The sequence below is a fragment of the Medicago sativa genome, chromosome 6 (genome assembly GCF_051527215.1).
Source record: "Medicago sativa cultivar Bolivia chromosome 6, Bolivia_mono, whole genome shotgun sequence".
Lineage (NCBI taxonomy): Eukaryota > Viridiplantae > Streptophyta > Magnoliopsida > Fabales > Fabaceae > Medicago > Medicago sativa.
The window spans coordinates 22,614,344-22,632,867 of record NC_140754.1 but is presented as its reverse complement, the minus strand read 5'-3'; positions in this window follow the sequence as shown (position 1 = coordinate 22,632,867).

Here is an 18,524-nt window from a genome sequence, read left to right as displayed (position 1 = left end):
CTGAAGCTTCCTCATATTGGTTCAAAATATGCTTCATTGCATTCGCCTGACCCTCCTCCGCTTGAAAGAACAAGAAGCAATCATCAGCAAACAGTAAATGGGAAACTCTTGGAGCAATACGACAAACACGAACACCTTGAAGGTCTCCTCTATTTTCAGCATTTCTGATTAAAGCAGATAAGCCTTCGGCGCAAAGAATGAAGAGATAAGGTGACAACGGATCACCTTGTCTTAGACCGCGACCTGGAATGATAGGGCCAACCTTCTCATTGTTCAAAATAACAAAATAGTCAACTGTGTCAACACACATCATAATCCATTGGATCCATTTCCTTGAGAACCCCATTTTAATCATAACATCTTTAAGATATGCCCAATCAATTCAATCACAAGCCTTGCTTATATCCAACTTTAACGCCACACTTTTGTCTTTACCCTTCGTTTTAGTCTTCATGTAATGAACCAATTCAATAGCAACTAAAGCGTTATCCAGAATGGATCTACCAGGAACAAAAGCTGACTGTGAATCCGCAATACATTTGTGTAAAATTTGCTTCAAGCAATTTGCCAGGACCTTTGACAAGAGTTTGTATAGGACATTACACAAAGCTATGGGTCTCCAATCCTTCATTGTTTTTTGTTCCGTACCTTTTGGGATCAGAGCTACATTGGTAGAGTTCAAAGACGGGGAAAATTGACCTTCATTCATCCACTGACAACACTCATTGAAAATGTCTTCACTACAAACCGACCAAAAATGTTGATAAAACCCAGGATTGAATCCGTCAAGCCCCGGGCACTTGTCTGGTTGCATGGAAAACAATGCTTCTTTGAATACTTCTCTACAGAAAGGAGCAGTTAACAGTGCGTTGTCCTCATTATCAACCACATGATTCAACAAATTAATCACAGGAGAACGAATACTATCATGACCTTCAAACAATTCTTCAAAGTAATTCTTTGCTATAGATAGCATCCCACTGTCATCTGTAACATGAACTCCTTCATGGGTTTCAAGAGATAGGATTTTATTAACTTTCTTTCTAAAAGTTGCTGCCGCATGAAAGAATTTTGTGTTCAGGTCTCCATCACGATACCAGTGAGTTTTAGCTCTCTGTCTCCAATACATGTCCTGTTGAACAAGCAAATGATTGAGTTTTTGTCTTGTATTGTCAAACTGGACCTCATTATGGATTTCGTGAACGGTGCGGCTTCTCTGAGCTGTTTCCTGCAATGATCAATCTCTTCTTGTATCTTATTGCAATGGGTTTTACTCCAGTGCGTTAGATTTTCTGTACAATTTTATAATTTATTAATAACATTGCTTCCTGCACTCCCGACCCAGCTATCTCGGACTACATCATTCACCCCCTCCTCAATTCTCCATGCATTTTCAAACTTGAAGGACCTTTCAACTCTATTACTTCGAGCTGTCGGGGTTCTGTCAAGCGAAATAGGAAAATAATCTGATGAAGGAACAACAAGGTTTTCTAATTTGGCATTTTGAAATAATTGCATCCAAGAGTTAGTAACCAAGGCACGATCTAACTTTTCTTCTACTGCACGTGGAGTTCCCAAACTTTTAAACCAAGTAAAAGGATACCCCTCCATGTGAACATCAGTAAGGCCGGCTTCTTGAATGGCTTCTCGAAATCCTCTAATAAGCCAGTTGGGTCTAGTGGCCCTCCCTTTTTTCTCATCAGCATGGAGTATATCGTTAAAATCTCCCATTAGACACCAAGGTAGATTTATTTGTCTAGCCAACCCACTAATAAAGTTCCAAGAATCTCTTATTCTTCCTATTTCTGGAAAACCATAAAATCCTGTGAATATCCAAGCCCTACGGCTGACTTCTTCATTTTTAGCACTAATATGGTTAGTTGAATAATTAACAATACTACAGTTAACTGTATTTCGCCAAAACAAAGCAATACCACCACCTCAACTATTTCTAACAGGTGCAAAACAAGAATCATAACCCAATAAATAACGAAATTCCTCAATTTTATTAGCTTCAATAATAGTTTCACAAAGAAAAAGGATATCCGGTTTATAAAACCGAACAAGGAATTTGATTTTAGGAATTACGCGCAGGTTTCCTAAGCCTCGACAGTTTCAAGCTATAATACTCATTGGTCTCGGCGGGCCTAGCGACCAGGTCCCACCGTTTCATTTTTTTCAAAAATTAGATTATCTATGACAGTCATTGTTTTCTGCCCCTCCTTTCCATCGTCACGTGCTTCAGCAAATTCTGTTCTAGACCTTTTCTTAGGCCCAGCTTCCTCTTGAGGCCCACCATCTCTACTGGCCCCACGTGCACTAGCCATAAAAGAGCCAGGCTGCACTAGGTTACGAGATATGGCTGGCTTGCGCGGCTTCCCATGCTGCTGGATGGCTGCAATTCCCTTGTCTTTTTTGGCGGCTCTGGCTCGGCTTGGCTGGCTTGAGCTGTCTCTTGTTGAGACAAATTCTGCATGGTAATCAGCAGCTTTAAACATGGGGGACAAGACTGATGCTTGGTCATCATTAGGCAATAAATGCTGAAAGTTGTCCACTTTTTGAACCTGAAAAACAACATTATTAGCATTGAAAGAGACATTTATTGGTGCTGTCTCCTTTGAAAACAATTTTCTGTATGCACTTGCAGGCATCTTAATTGCTGATGATTGAGGCAATAATGATTTCAATGATTATTGATGAACATGTGGGTCTGCAGGCTGATGGGACCCGTCAAAAAGTACTAGTTGACCTTGCTTTTTGTGTGCTGACGTCATGTTGTCTGCAGGTGGGCCCCTGCTGTCGGCTAGCTTCTTTCCACCTTATCCTCTTGTTCCACGCGCCACATCCTTGCTGCCACCAACCTTAGAACATTGTGGGCTTCCATTTTGTTGGGCCTCTAAATATATCAACTTCCATAATGCTTCTGCACCTCCTCCATTAGCATAAAGAAACTCATCCTTCTCGTTCATCCCTTCCGCTAATACTTTGTTGACCTGGTCAGACTTTGTAAGGTTTGGAGCAAACACTTTTGCACGGGTTTTGACCTCTTCTTAGGGGGCCCCACTGGTAGTGTCTTCCATAGGACCGATCTCCGTCCACCATCTCACTAAGCCCGTTCCGTCTGATCTTTGACATTCCATATATTTAAAGAAAGTTAAAGCTCTTGTCTCTGCATTAATACCTACCTTAATGCGCCCGTATACCTTGTGATTTGAAATTCCATTCCCATTGAATGCCAATGAATGACTTTGAATGTCATTGATGGCCGCTCCTTCTTCGTTGCGACTGCCGGACTTTTTGCTCCGACCACCGACAATTCACTTGCTTGCTTCCTTGTTGCCTCCACCAACAGCTTTGTTCTCAGCTTTGAGATATGAACCCCATCTCTTCTCACTGCTTGATGAAGCAGATTCAAACTTGTCACTACAAAAGTTTTCTGAGTGACCTATCATGCCTAGGGGTGTAAGCGGTTCGGACTAAACCAACGAAACCGAAGGTCCAAATCGAACCAAACCTAAAAAATATCCGACCTTGTTTGGTTTGGTTTGAAACCGATCCGAACCAATCAAAACCGATCTAGTTTGGTTTGGTTCATGGTTTTTCATTTCGAGATCCGTGAAACCGATGAACCAATCCGATGATAACCCCACTCCTTAGTTTACTAATATTATCATACCTCACACAAACTGATGGTTAATCCCAAAATTAAAGTCCAACATAAAATATTTTTTAATCCATTCACTTTCTCTCATCATTATCTTCATCTCATCTCATCAATCAGACTCTTTCATTTCTACTAAAAAATAAACCCTAGCCATCAACCACACCAAACCAATTGTTCATCACCGTCGGCCACCGCTACGATCGTTTATCTCTTGGTTAGTTTTATCATGTTTATGCCATTGATTTGTTATTTTGACTATGTTTTAATTTTAGGATGTGCTTTTTGGAATTTTTGTGTTTGTTGATGAATGATGCATGGATGTATCATGGATAATTGAAATATTTAAGTTTGATGAAGTTGTTTTTGAAGGATGATGGATGAATGAATTTTGGATCATATGTATGAAATATTGAGTAAGGTTGGTTATGAAAAGTTGTTTGAAAAATAGAGAACATGAAAAAACAAAATATGAAATACAATTATACAAAGTTCTATGAAATATTTTTGTGAGAATATGTATTTTTTTTTTAATTGTATTATTAAACAAACCGATCAACCGAACCAATCCAAACCGAACCAAACCGATTAGTTTGGTTCGGTTTCTTTTTTGAAAAACAGTGAAAACCGAACCAATCCGAACCGATGAAGATTTCATCGGTTCGGACATTTTTTTAACTGAAAACCAATCCAAACCGAACCGTTACACCCCTAATCATGCCACACACAAAACAAAACTTTCCCAATTTCTCATACTTGAAAACAAGTTTAATGTTTTCACCTTCCTTCCTCTCAATAACCAGCTCCTGTTGTAATGGTGCCTCCACCGCAATTTCAGCTCGAACTCGCATAAACTTCCGCCACGGCCCGTAGTTTTTTTCCTCATCGAACCTAATCATTTTACCAACGTGACTACCAACGAGGGCATCCACCTTTTCATCCATGAATCCAAAAGGCAATTGATGTACCTGGACCCAAATCTCCGTAGTATTCATAGGCAGCGTCATAGGATCCTCTCCAACAGCAACTTTTCTCAGAATGATCATATTTTTATCGAGCAACCACGAACTTCGATCAAGGATTCTGGACAGGTCTGCCTTTGAATACAGCTGAACCATAAACTTGTTGTCTTCCATGAGGATCAACGTCATTTGATACTTAGGCTCCCAAATAGGACCGAGCCTCGCCTCCAACGTAGCTAAATGAATGGGTTTGTTAACCATCACTCGACCAACAAGGCAAAGATCAAGCAATTCAGCCTGAGTGAAATTCGGCCTTTTGGATGCAACACCATGATCACCATTGATGTTAAGTCTCTCCATTTGTGTGGCTGAAAGAAATATTAGGATAACAATATATATGTGGAATAGCACGTTAACTTTCATAGAGCAGTGAATAACAACAAGCAATTGTAAAACATTCTTATAAGGCTCGTTGTAAATAAAAACTAGAGACAGCCAAATCTTTACCAATAATGTTGAAATCTTCATGATTAATAGGATGAGTTGAAAACTATAAAGACCAAGGTATAGCCACATAAAGACTATTTCCTTAGGAATGGAATTATTTGAAATCGCAAAGAAGTACACAGACAAAACAAGCAATAAATCTCGTGAAATCACAACACAAAACATGATTGAGCATACCAAATCTTGAAAGATATTGGAGTAATGGTAGATCTGGAAATTAACAATTCTAAAGAAAGGAAACACAACACGTTGACCTACCAAAGAGTGATTAACCAAAAGATTTAAAGCAACCTATTTGAAAGGAGGAAAGACAATCTACACAAAGCGATCAGATTAAGGATAATCAATAGAACAACAACATCTCACTAAGGACAGACAATAGCGAGGGACCTTAGGAGAGAAAAAACCTTAGGATAATTAATCGTTATAAACTCTATATTAGTTCTTCATCTTCAAATCATCACCGCCAATCAACGGACAATGCTCATGAGAATGTGACATGAATTTCAAATGTTGTTTGCATTTAGCAAGACCTTGATCTCTAGCAGATGATAAAAGATTATGATCAGCGCGTAGCAGAGAATTTGTTTGTTCCCGTATTATCCAAAAACCAAAAACAGATGTTAAAAAAGCACCAATTTGATGGAAAGGCGCCTTACCGAACGTGTTCCACGAGTGCAGCTTCACCTCCTGCCCAATGAATATTTTCTTTTGGAATGTCCGAGTGGCTACTATGGGACATGCTGTTCAGGGGGCTATCTGGCTCTCTGCTTTACCGCCAGAGCTGAGTTTTGATTTCTTTCGAGACAGATGTGGTCTTCCAAACTACAGATTTCCCTAGTCTGTGGTAGATTTTATTTTCATGTTTATTTGTTTTGGAGGGTTTTGGCCTATTCCCCCCTCTTTGTACATATTTTCCCCCCTTTTTAATAATATTTTGAGATTGGCGACATAGGATGGAGGTTCCCTAGGGTGCCAACCTAGTTGGGATGTCGGTGTTTCCTCTTGATGTGTGTCCTCTCTCCCAGTTTATCTAAAAAAAAAATCAATTCATAATCAATGATAAAAAGCAAGATTATGCGTCATGTACTTGGAAATTTTTTTAAGGGTCTTGTTATCTTGTGCCCTTAGGGCACAAGTTAAAGAATCCAAAATTAGAAATTTTTCATAGAAAAGAACAAAAGTTTGACTTTGAAAAGTTGAATAAAGTTGAATACACAACTTTTAAGACAATTATTTCTATTTTAAATTCCTTAACATGTACCCCAAGGGCACATGTTAACATTTTCCTTTTTTTTAATGTTATAACTAAAATAACCCATCAGTCCCTAAAAAAACCGATAATCATCCAATCATTATCCAACACCTCAAGTAAAATCACCAAATACTCCAACCAATAACTTTATGTTATTACATTTAATAAAAAATTAATATTTTGATGTTAAATATTACAATTAAAAAAATATGTATTTTGGTGCATGTGGGACTCAAAAATGAGCGGAGAGATAGTGAATATAAGAACACTTATCCTTATAAGCACTCATTTTTCTTATGTCACAATGAATTATCTATTTGACTTGATGCTTATTGGGAGAATGACCTCCAATTATAGATGCTCTAATCAAATGTATAAAAAATGTATCAATTACAAAAGAAAAAGTTAAAAAACAAATAAAGAAAATACACTCTTTATTAGAAATAAAAACATGCATTGATTTATACAAAAAAAAACATGTATTAATTGCATAATAATTATTTTTCATTATACATTTTTTTTTGAGAGAATTTTTCGTTATTACATAATGAGTATGAATCATATTATGAATTTAGATTTCAAATAAGGAAACTTGTGTTTGATTTGTACTAATTATTTGTCAAATAGCTTATAAATCGAAATGTAATCTTTGAAAAAAAATTGTTTTTTGTGAAGTAGTTTAATATCTAGAAAAATGAAAGTTTGGTCCCTCAATTTTAAAAATTGATTTTTGGTCATGTAAATATGTTTAATAAGTGTTTGATAATCTATCTATCTATTATTCTAAATGCCTCTTAAGTCATACAACCACTAATCTCTAATCCTAATTGATGAAATCTCCATTTTACCCCTAAAAAATGTAACCTTAATTTTATCTTATAGACGACAATTCATGATCTTTCTCACTTAACCTTAATCTCCCACTTAACCTAATCCTGTCCAAATCAATACTTAGGGGGCCAAAACTGCCAAAGATTCAATACTTAGGGGGCTGTTTTGTATTTAAATTAGTTAGGGGGCTGTAACCGCAAGTTTTGGAAACATAGGGGGCCAAAAGTGCAATTAAGCCTAAAAAAAATAGAGCTTAAATATTTGACCAATCTTAGAGTAACTTGACTCCCTATCATGTCAAAGAAACAATTAATAATCAAGAGATGAAGAGTTAAAGTGAGTGGAAAAAACAGTAATACAATATTGAAGATGAACTAACCAATTGTTTGCTTGAATGTGGTGATGAACAAAACCCAAAATTTGGTGCACAAAATCACATATTTATACACACAATGTTTCTCAATGACATGAAAGTAAAAAACATGGTATAAGATTAGAACATTTAGATAGCATGGTAGAGGAAAAGTGTAGAAAGATGGTTTGGTGTTATTGACATCAATAGTAGACATGGTGGAAAAGTCAAGAAAAAATGAGGCAAATGATAAAATTGATCATCAACTATTACAGAATGAGCAGAAAGGGAATGAGATTAGCGTTGGTTGTTATATAGGTGAAAGGGAAAAAAGGAAATATGGATGATCTAAAATGTAACATCTTTTTAACCTTTATGTGAAAGAATGTAAAAAGACAAATTCAATGGTGATGGTGTAAATATTATAGCAATTAATCAAGTGTTTTTAAAAAATAGTAGTTGAAGGAGTTATAAGAATGAAGGATGTAAAATTGTGTCCGATAGTTTTGTTTGTGCGGCGACTATTTTTTAATTAAAATAATAATGTTCAGTTACACTTGGTTAACACTGATGTGTATATTCCTATTCTTACTTCTTTCTTATTAAGGTTGCAATTGATTAGAGCATCTACAATGGTGAGGTCTTCGCCATTTAAGTCCTGGTACTTGATAGGTACTCCCATTGTGGAAAAAAAATTGGAGGTCTTAAAAGATCCAAGGTCTAACTTAAGACCCCCATTCTTTAATGGGCCCACATCACTTTTTATTAAAATAATAATTTTTATGGCTATTAAATAATATTTGTGGGACCCTATTAGACTCTTTGTTAGAGGATCTCCATTGGAGTGGTTGAGTACCTATTAAATACTATTATTAAAAAATTATTAAAAAGTGATGTGTCGATGTGGGATCCATTTAAGACCTCAAAATTGAGGGTCTCCATTGTGGATGTGTAACTCTTTTTATCAAAATTATTATGTATAATGGTCTGAGGGAGTGACACATAAGCAAAGTAGAAGAATGATCAAGAATAAAAGTTAGAAAGGGGATCATTGATGAAGTGATATGTAAGCAAAATGTAGCTTAGGCCTTAGAATACATGTATATAGAGATAGAGAAGATAGAGATTTGTGTTGATATGTGGATGCAATTAATGATATTAAGAAAAAAGAATAACATGTGTCTTATGACCCATTTTTTTTAATCACATTAATGGTAAGATAAAGGAGAATAATATTATTGCGGGAGTGCCGTTTGTAACAATTAAACTTACACTATAAACGTTATTTTAATCCCACAAAAATCAATACAATCCAACAAAGTCTTCTAAAATCTCTAAGATTTTCTCTATCAAAATCTTTATTATAAACATTTCCCTTATTTTATTTTGATAGTACACTTGGCATCTTCACCTTACATGTCTCATTTAATGTTTTCTTATCATCCAATCAAAATAGATTATGACACATTTGTTTTATATCAACCAATCAAAAAAGGAGCATGACTCATTATTTTTCATGAGCCAATCAAAATGGATCATGACTTATTTGTAAATTAATACATGATTTTTTTTCCCTATATATAGACAATTCATTTTTCATCATTTTCATCTTTCTCCCCTAAAATATGTATTGTGTGTCTTTTATTTAGATGATGGTGGATTATGGGGTTAATTGCTAATGCTATTTTTGAGGGTTCTATAGGAGAGCATGTTGCTCTAGATTTCAAAAATTGAATCAATTTTTCATTTCAATCCATTGTATAGCTTTTATCATCATGTATTTTTTTTTTTTGCCAAAAGCTTAGATCATCATGTATGTTGTCCAAATATGTAAGTTCATCCTATGATACTCAAGTTCTAATAACTTATCACATAGATCTAATCACATAATTTTATGAATGTTTATGTATCAAGAGAAAAATTGAGAATGTTTATTTGATAGGTATATTGTTGGTGTTCTTTTTATTTAAAATGATTGTAATGACCGATTCTATATTTTATTGGAGTACTTTTTTTCTTCGATGTTTGTGATGTTGATTCCCATTTGCACTCAATCTACGAATGATAATGTTTTTTATATATATAATTATTGAAGAATAATATGTTTTTTTATTTCTTTATTGAATTGTGGGTTTTTATAGATTTTATTGTATTATTCATGTATTCATTAATCCCGATATGGAAATACGGTTTATTTTGTTATCAAATATTCTTTGGATCATCGTTTTTTCGGTTAATTTTAATGTGTGAATGAACTTTTTATGTTTGCAGGATTCAACATCATAAACATAACTTTTGTTTTTTGTCAACAAAAAACAAGACAAATTATGTTTCTTTTACTTAATTATCATAAAATGATTCTTATTGATAAAAAAACATGTTTATATTAGGTGTGTTTCAAAGTTAATTTTTAGAAAACTAATTGTATTTCGGAAATAATTTCAAAAAATAATATTAAAATAGATTATGAATAATTAAGGTATCTAAAATTCCATTTGTGGGCAATAAGTTATTAACATAAATAACAATAACTCTAATACATTTGGTAACACAATAAGTGTGATTGATAACATATAATAATATTCTTTAAAAAAAAAATAATAACATTACTTCTCAGTCATAACCTATCTAAAAAGTTAATTATCTCTATTATAAACATTTCCCCTATTTTATTTTGATAGTACATGTGGCAACCTTATATTGAAATGTGCATTTAATTTTTTATTTCATATACACATCAAAATGTTTTTTTTAATAAATATACACATCAAAATGTTATTTGCTAAAATTCGAAGGAATATTTAATGTACTAGAATGTCAACCGAAAATTTCCATATGAAATTACTCTATGACCCGAAAATTTTGGCAACCAGGGGGTAATGAGCTTCTTAATTTTTTTATTTTTTTCTAATAAACATTGTCTTAACTACTAAGGAAGCATTGAAAGAAAAAACAAAAAATTATTTAGTCATTTGTCCTTTGTTTACAAAGTATTACTATAATCGTGTTTTACAATCTGTCAAGTTAAATGAAATTAATAGCCATGCAATTAATCATTTGTTTCCTTTACTTACTTAACCATCTAATGAACCAAGAGTCATAATCAGTCTATTTTATGTTTCTTAGACAAAACGCAATTAACTCCCATCCCATTGATTTCGGACATCTTGCTTTCACAATTCAAATTCTTTTGATTTAATTTTTCTATATATAACTACCTCATTGGAACCCATTTGCTCAACATTTGTGCATATACAGTCTATGACTCCTCTATGAGTGTTCCTGAGAAAATGTTACTCAGTTTCTCTATCATGTTAGATACTGTTTTCGAGCCTCAATAGTTTCACACAAGTATTGATATTAACATGTGTGAAAGTACCACTTATGTTAGGGAAAATTTTATCTATTGGGTAGTTTTTATAATTGTTGATCTCCCTGAAAGAGTGGTCACCCTTTCGAACCTCAATTGTTTCGAGCCTCAATAGATAATGTTGCTAATTTTATTTTAATTATGTGTGAAAGTACCACTTATGTTATGGAAAACTTTATTTGTTAGTTGTAAGATTTACGATGTTGTATGAGAGATAGAGTGTTTGGCAGTGAAGAACCAACATAAACATAAAGTAAGCATTGTATAAATGAGCAGTGTTGGATCTTGAGTTATTTTATTAGGGGTGCCAATAATGTATTTAATATATATGAAATCGTTTCAAGAAATAGCAAGAAGTAATTAACAGCTCATTGGTTGGGTAGTTTTTATAATTGTTGATCTCTCTGAAAGAGTGGTCACCCTTCCACTGCAGCTGACGGAAATTTAATTATATATTTACGCCTAATATGATATATATACCAAACTCTTGGGGTGTCATGGCTCCCATGGGTCTCCAAAGAGATCCATCCCGGAAATGAGGATGTTGTGTTGGATGTGTTGTAAGATTAGATGAGATAAAATTAGAAATGACAACATTTGAGAGAGTTGAGGTTGCTCCTATAAAAGAAAAGATTATAGAAACTAGACTTGGATGGTTTGAGTATGTAGGGGTAGACCTAGAAAAATTATAAGAGAAAACTATTAAGAAGAATCTAGAGATAAATGTCTTAGAGAAAGACATGATTTTTGATAGAACATTATTGTATGTTTGATTCATGCATGTAATCGATCCCACTCACTAAGATAAGACTTTGTTGTTGTTTTTTAATTATGTACAATTTTTTTCAGAGTCAAAGATTTTTATTTGTTCAGATAATTGTGTTGTTTTTGGATTTCCAAACTGTTGTATTTGGATTTCCAAATTCTATTATCTCATCCTTTTATCGCTGCAGGAATCATGCTTTCTTACTTTTAACATAGCATGTTCTATCACTTGTGACTTGTTATTACCCATTGAACCTATTTCTTGGGATCTCCAGTCATGTAGGTCAGGTTACCATCACTTGTGACCTTTGGGCATTAGTCCCATCCTATTGGATGTGTTTAGGACTTTCTTTCTAGTAATTCCTTTCGTCAAAGGATTGACTAATTCTTTATCAGTACGTATAAGATCTACTTTAACCGTTCCTTTTAAGAGTAGCTAGCTCTCTAATATTTTATGTGTTCGTGACTTAATAATCGTCTCTTACCATTGTGGTAACGATTCTCAATTTTGTAATAGCTGCAGACTATCACAACAAATTAACACTTCTGGAAACGGTTTTATCCACTAAGGGATCTCAACTAGCAAGCATCTTGTCAACTTGCTTCTCCACTAGTTTTCTCTAGTGTTCTGATCTCAGATTCATTCCATAGTGGACTGAGTCAATATCATTTTTTTCAACAAACAACTCCTACAGTGATGCTCAATGTGCAGTAACTGGTCGCTTTAAGACTCATCTGAAGGATGTTCTATCTTGTACCATTTAAGTACAATAGGTTACTCCTCATGAAGTAATCCTCGAGTCATAGTCTTCTTAAGGCACCTCATGACTCTTTCTATAGCATGGCAATGCTTCTCATCCGTCTACTAGTAAACTTGCACAACAATTTCACGACATCGGCAATGTCGGGTCTAATACATTCAATGACATACCTAAGTACTGCCAATGATGCTCACATATTCTGTTTGTCTAACTCCATCTCAAGTGTTCTTACACTTGGATCATAATATATGATTGCAAGTTTACGTTGAAATAATTACATTTTCTTAAGATCTTCTCAACTTGTGAGATTTATCAAAAAAGTTCTCTTTTCTGATCTAGTAATCTTGAAACCAAGAATTACTTCAACTTTGTCTAGGTGTTTCTTATCATTGTTATTGATAAACAATGATTTCACATAATTCATAACATGAATCTTTAAATCAAATATGAGCAAGTAGTCTTCATAGAGGCATATGATCGTGCAAATATTATTTGTCACTTTCATTCACTTTATACTCATTCGATAGCATTAGAATGCCAAATTTTTCATGTCATTCCTTAAGAGTTTATTTTAGACCATACAAAGAATTATCTAACTTATATACCTTGTTTCTTATCCATGAATCACAAAATTTTTCAGGTTGTTCTATATAGATTTCTTCTTCTAGTTCACCGTAAAAAGAGACAACTTTCACATCCATCTGGAGTACTTTCGAGTTATGAATGGCGGCTAAAGGGACTAGTACTCTTATAGATATGATTTTCGTGACTGGTGAATGAATGTCGAAGAAGTCTATATTTTTCTCTGTCTAAAACCTTTGACTACAAGGAGAGCCTTGTATTCATCAACTGTACCATCAGGTTTTAGTTCCTTTTTCCAAAATCCAAATACAACCGATTGGTTTTGCAACTATGAGACAAGTCAACCAAGTGTCATGTTTTGTTAGACTCTAGAAAATTCATTTCATCGTTTATTGTTTTTGCCATAATTCAGCATCCAATGAGGATATAACTTCTTTAAGGCTTAATGAATCTTCTTCCAATGTATAAACCATAAGGTCCATACTCTTTAGCAATTCTAGCTTTCTTACCTCTTTGAGGTTCTATAACATCACGTACGATGTTCTCATAACTATTTCTGATTACTAAAATATGATCAGATATAGTGCCCCCACTAGTTCTTAATATACAAGGGGAATTTAGTTTACCCCCACTAGTGCCCCCACTATTCTTTAATTTACAGGGGTACTTACTTCATAGAAATTAGCATATTTTAATTCGATGATCACTTTAACATTTAGGTCATAAAACCTATATGCTTCGTTATTTATAACATACCTAATGAATACACATTCATAGGCTCTACTAGTGAGTTTATCTCTCTTGGGCTCAAGATCCGAACTTATGTCAGACAATCTCAAGTTCAAAAATAAGACAACTTGGATTGTCTTTTCTTCAAAAATTTCTTAATTAGAATTTTTGTTCTTAGACTTGGGTACTCTATAAATTTCAATTTTCGTTATAAAAATTGAACATTCAAGCATATCAATTTTATTTTCCAAAATTCACAGTCATCAATAAATATGATAAAAACATCATTTTATCATTTTTAATTTATGTGTCATGAAATTCACACATATCATAATTTATTATGTTTAGAGATTCATATTCTCTAAATTCTGATTTATATGAACTTTTGGTTCATATATCTTGACTGCAATAAATAAAATTGTCTAATCATATAACGTTGGAATTAAGTCCAAGTTACTCAAGTTTAAAATTAAACGCTTGTTCACATGTCAAATATTAAAATCACACAACTAACAAAATAGAAGGAGAATTTAATTTTTAACATACCATCGATAAATTAGTCTCTCTTTAAGTCTGAGTCAACTCAGTCTTATTCAATAGAAATCTGAAATTCAGATTTTTTTTCTTTTCTAGCATGCACAACATCCTTAAAAATATTTCCTATATTGCATAATTATAGGAATGGAGCTCTTATGGCCGAGTAGGACTCTGTTCATCTCTGATACCGATTATTCTGGAACAATTAACATTGTTTACTTTTGTACGGTTTTTTCCAAATGAAGCGTCAGCAATTTGTCCACATGACAAATCATAAAACAGTACAAAGAATACCACATAAGTACATACCAGATGCAATTTGCTTATTTCAAATAATTTTTCCCAATTGACATTCCCAAACGATAATAAGCAGCAACACCATCACGCGTCATAATTTTTTACCAAACTATGTGGATGTACCGAGAGACAATTTTCTATCCACAATTAACTTCACGCTTTTACCATTAAAAGCGATATGTGAATTTCTTAATGTTGTTGTTATAACAGCATACACTTCATTGTTTCAGTCGAAAGATGTAATTCTATAGCTTGATTTATCCTTCTTGTATTTAGGGACAATTGAACCTCAATAAGTAACTTCTTCGGTAGACATAGCATATCGAAACGTCTTAAAATTGTTGTTTTTGGATTTCCAAACTGTTGTATTTGGATTTCCAAATTCTATTATCTACCGAAGTTGTTACTAGGTTGAGTCACGACCAGGTCGTTCTCTTTAAGACGTTTCGTTGCACTACCCAAAATTGTGCAAGGTAGACTATCAACCACGCCGCCTCCAGGATAAAACAAGCCCAACTACAACTGTGCGGTTAACTAATGCACCGTAGAAAACCGTTCGAGAATTACACCTTCAAATATGGTACTAAGACCACTCTTTAATACTGAAACCACTTTAATATGGTATTATTACCATTCTATTATGGTGCTAAGACCACTCAAATATGGTGTTACCACCATTCTTACCTTAATTTCTTCAAAGTATCAATATGGTACTACGACCACTCAATTATGGTGATACCAGCATTTCTCCTAAAATAGAAAATATTGAAATAATTTTTATATACCGTTAAGATCATTCTTAATTCTGACGAGACATTGTTTATTCCAAATAGGAACTATGATCTTAAAAGTACTCTTTATTCCGAAGGGACGTATATTACCGAAGGGACTATGAACTTAAGACCATTCTTAATTCCGAAGGGACATTAAACCGAAAAGGGACTATGGTCTTAAGAACACTCTTAATTCCGAATGGACAGAAAGGAGTAGAAAAAGGAGAAGGACTTGTTAAACAAGTCGAAGGAGGGGGAAGAGATGAAAGACTCGTCAACACAAGTCAAGAAAGGGAGAAGAGAGAAAGAGTTCCCGACAACTCAATGAAACTCTTTGGTGTGTGGAATGCACTGTGTGAGCTCTCTATTTATAGAAAAAATTCACAACTAATAAGTGAGAAACTTTGGGAACAAGTAATACATTACTTTGTCATTAAGTAATTCACATATTAGATCTAGTACAAAAATATCTCAATTGAGTACCAAAATATATTAGATTTAGTACAAAAATATTTTAGCCAAACTTGGGGACTAAGAAAGCACTTACTAATTATGATTAAATTAATTATTTAATTTATCATTTCCAAATAATAAAATATATATCAATATATATTTTTCTCTAGTGCTTATGTACCCCCATTAATTAGAGGTACACCCCCACTATATAAACACTACTAATGTGTGTGTTCCATCCGATGTGGGACTTCCACTTTTTTCAATTCACACAACACTAGTTCTACCCAACATGGGAATTTGTGTTTTCTCTTTTTAACTCAATTTCCACACATGTTCCAACAAATTGTACCTTCGATAAGAATAACGATGAGATTCTGGATGCATTCTTATGAACATGTGCGTGTCTGTGTAGCAATTGATCATATAGAAAATAGAAGCCTCAACTCACTACTCCACTATTATTTTTCAATTTGAAGTCACATAATAATATAAGACAATCTCCAAGATTTTTTTTTAATGACAAAGTAAATGTATATACTAAGACAATCTCCGGTTTGAACCCGAGCGAAGCCACCAATAAAAAGTAGCCAAAGAAAAAAGAAGATAGAGTAACGTGTACTATAATAATTCTTACATACACTGTGAAGGATTAATTCAGAGATCCGTGCCAATGTTATTTTTAGTTTTTTTGGAATTTTAAGTTGAGCCAATTGTCAAATATGTAAAAGGGAATTCTCAATTATTTTTTGGCTATATATTAGTCAATTATCAAATATGAAAAAAGGAAATTCCCAATTATTTTTTGGTCATATATTAGAAGTAAGAATAAGAAGAATTGATTCGTTAAATTCTTTTGAATCATATTAATAGTATTTAATAAAATAAGAATGGTTGGATAGGAATTGATAAACCCAACCAACATCTCACAAAAAAAAAAGTCCACCAACATTTCAAATCAATTCAATTTAAATATGTTTTTAATATCTTATTTAAAGCTAAAATGTACCTTTTTTGTACATTTTTTTTTAAAGTCGTAAAAAAGATATAGAATGTTACAATGCAATGAATATTGATCATACTAAATTAACGGATCTAAATAAATACATTGATGTGAATATTATAACACACTATCATTTACATGGAAATTAATTATATGTGTTTTAATTCAAATAAATGTTTCCTTCAAAAATAAATTCAAATAAATGACAAAGGTTCAGTACATAAAGAAAAGCTTAAAAAAAGTTCACAACTCACCACTCTTTTCACTCAACCACAAAGTTGTTGATTCAACCTTTTTTTTTTTGAAGGAAGTTGTTGATTCAACTTTTGTTGCCATCATGATAATCTATTCAATGAGTGATGTGCAAATACTTTTTTAAATACTTTTTGAATCATGAGAGATGTCATCTGATTCAGACGAGTCTTCAGAGTCCAACTCACATAAAAAAATTATCAGAAAAAAATTGTTTTATTTAAATTGTCAATTTTAAATTTCTATAGTAGTCACTAAAAAGCCTCAATTAGTTTTTTCAAACTGAGAAGACTAAATTATGGAAAATTGTAAAAAAAAATATATTATTGAAGAACATGAGAATATCATATAATTATATAAGTTTAATATACTCAAGTTCTAACAACTTATCACATAGATCTAATCACGGAATCTGAAAAAATATTTTTAAGCATATAGTGAGATAGAGGCTAAATTTTCTACTTTATTTTTTGAAACTAAAAAGTACTTTTAATTTTTCTTAGCAACTTGGGTCTCAATTTTTATACAAAACTAAATTTTCTCTTCCCTCAAAATTCAATTGTGTCATCATTCACTATGCTTTTTTTTTGACAAAAATCATTCACTATGCTAACATGTAAATATGCGATATCATATTTCTAATGAAACATTTTTTTTTAAGAAATATATAATATCAACGCAAATGTATACGACAACATGTATTTCAAAGTAAATAAGGATGCAGACTTTCTTTTGTAAAAAAAAAATAAAATAAAATGTGGACTTTCTTGCCTTTTAAATTTGAAACCTTGACCTTTATTTGCATTCCCAAATATTTCATCTATTCAATATCAAAATTTATACATTTTTTTTTGTTGCATACGTATGTAACTCATTTACTAAAGACAAAAAGTGAAGGAATTTGAAACAATATAAGCATGCATTTTTCAGCTCATCATAGCACATTGGTGGTTTGATCCCATCAAAGACCAGACGTGAAGGAATTTGAAATAAAATAAAAAATGGAAATAGTTTTTTTATTTAATATAAAATCCAAGCAAATGACATAAAAAAAGCTAAGAAGACAATTCATCATAATGTTCAGAGTTCTGTGGAATTATACAATAGGTTGGATCACCACATCTGGCTAAGAGAAACCTCACAAATGAGATCGACGCCATATTTTGATACAAAATCTTGAGACATTACGGGTCATCTCGCTAACACGTTGCTTAAAATCTACTCTTGCGTCCAACCTAGAAGTTTTACTCTCACATGACACATCAACATCTTTTTTTAAGTGTGAGACTCTTTGTATTTGTGACTTGGTGAGATAGCCTAATAAGATCAGAGGCACAACATGGTAAAAAAGGTGGGTTGGTGGCAGTTTCAAAGAGGGTTTTTTTTTTCTTTCTTTCATGAGAAGAGAGAAAGTAAATTAGAAAAAGAAATAAG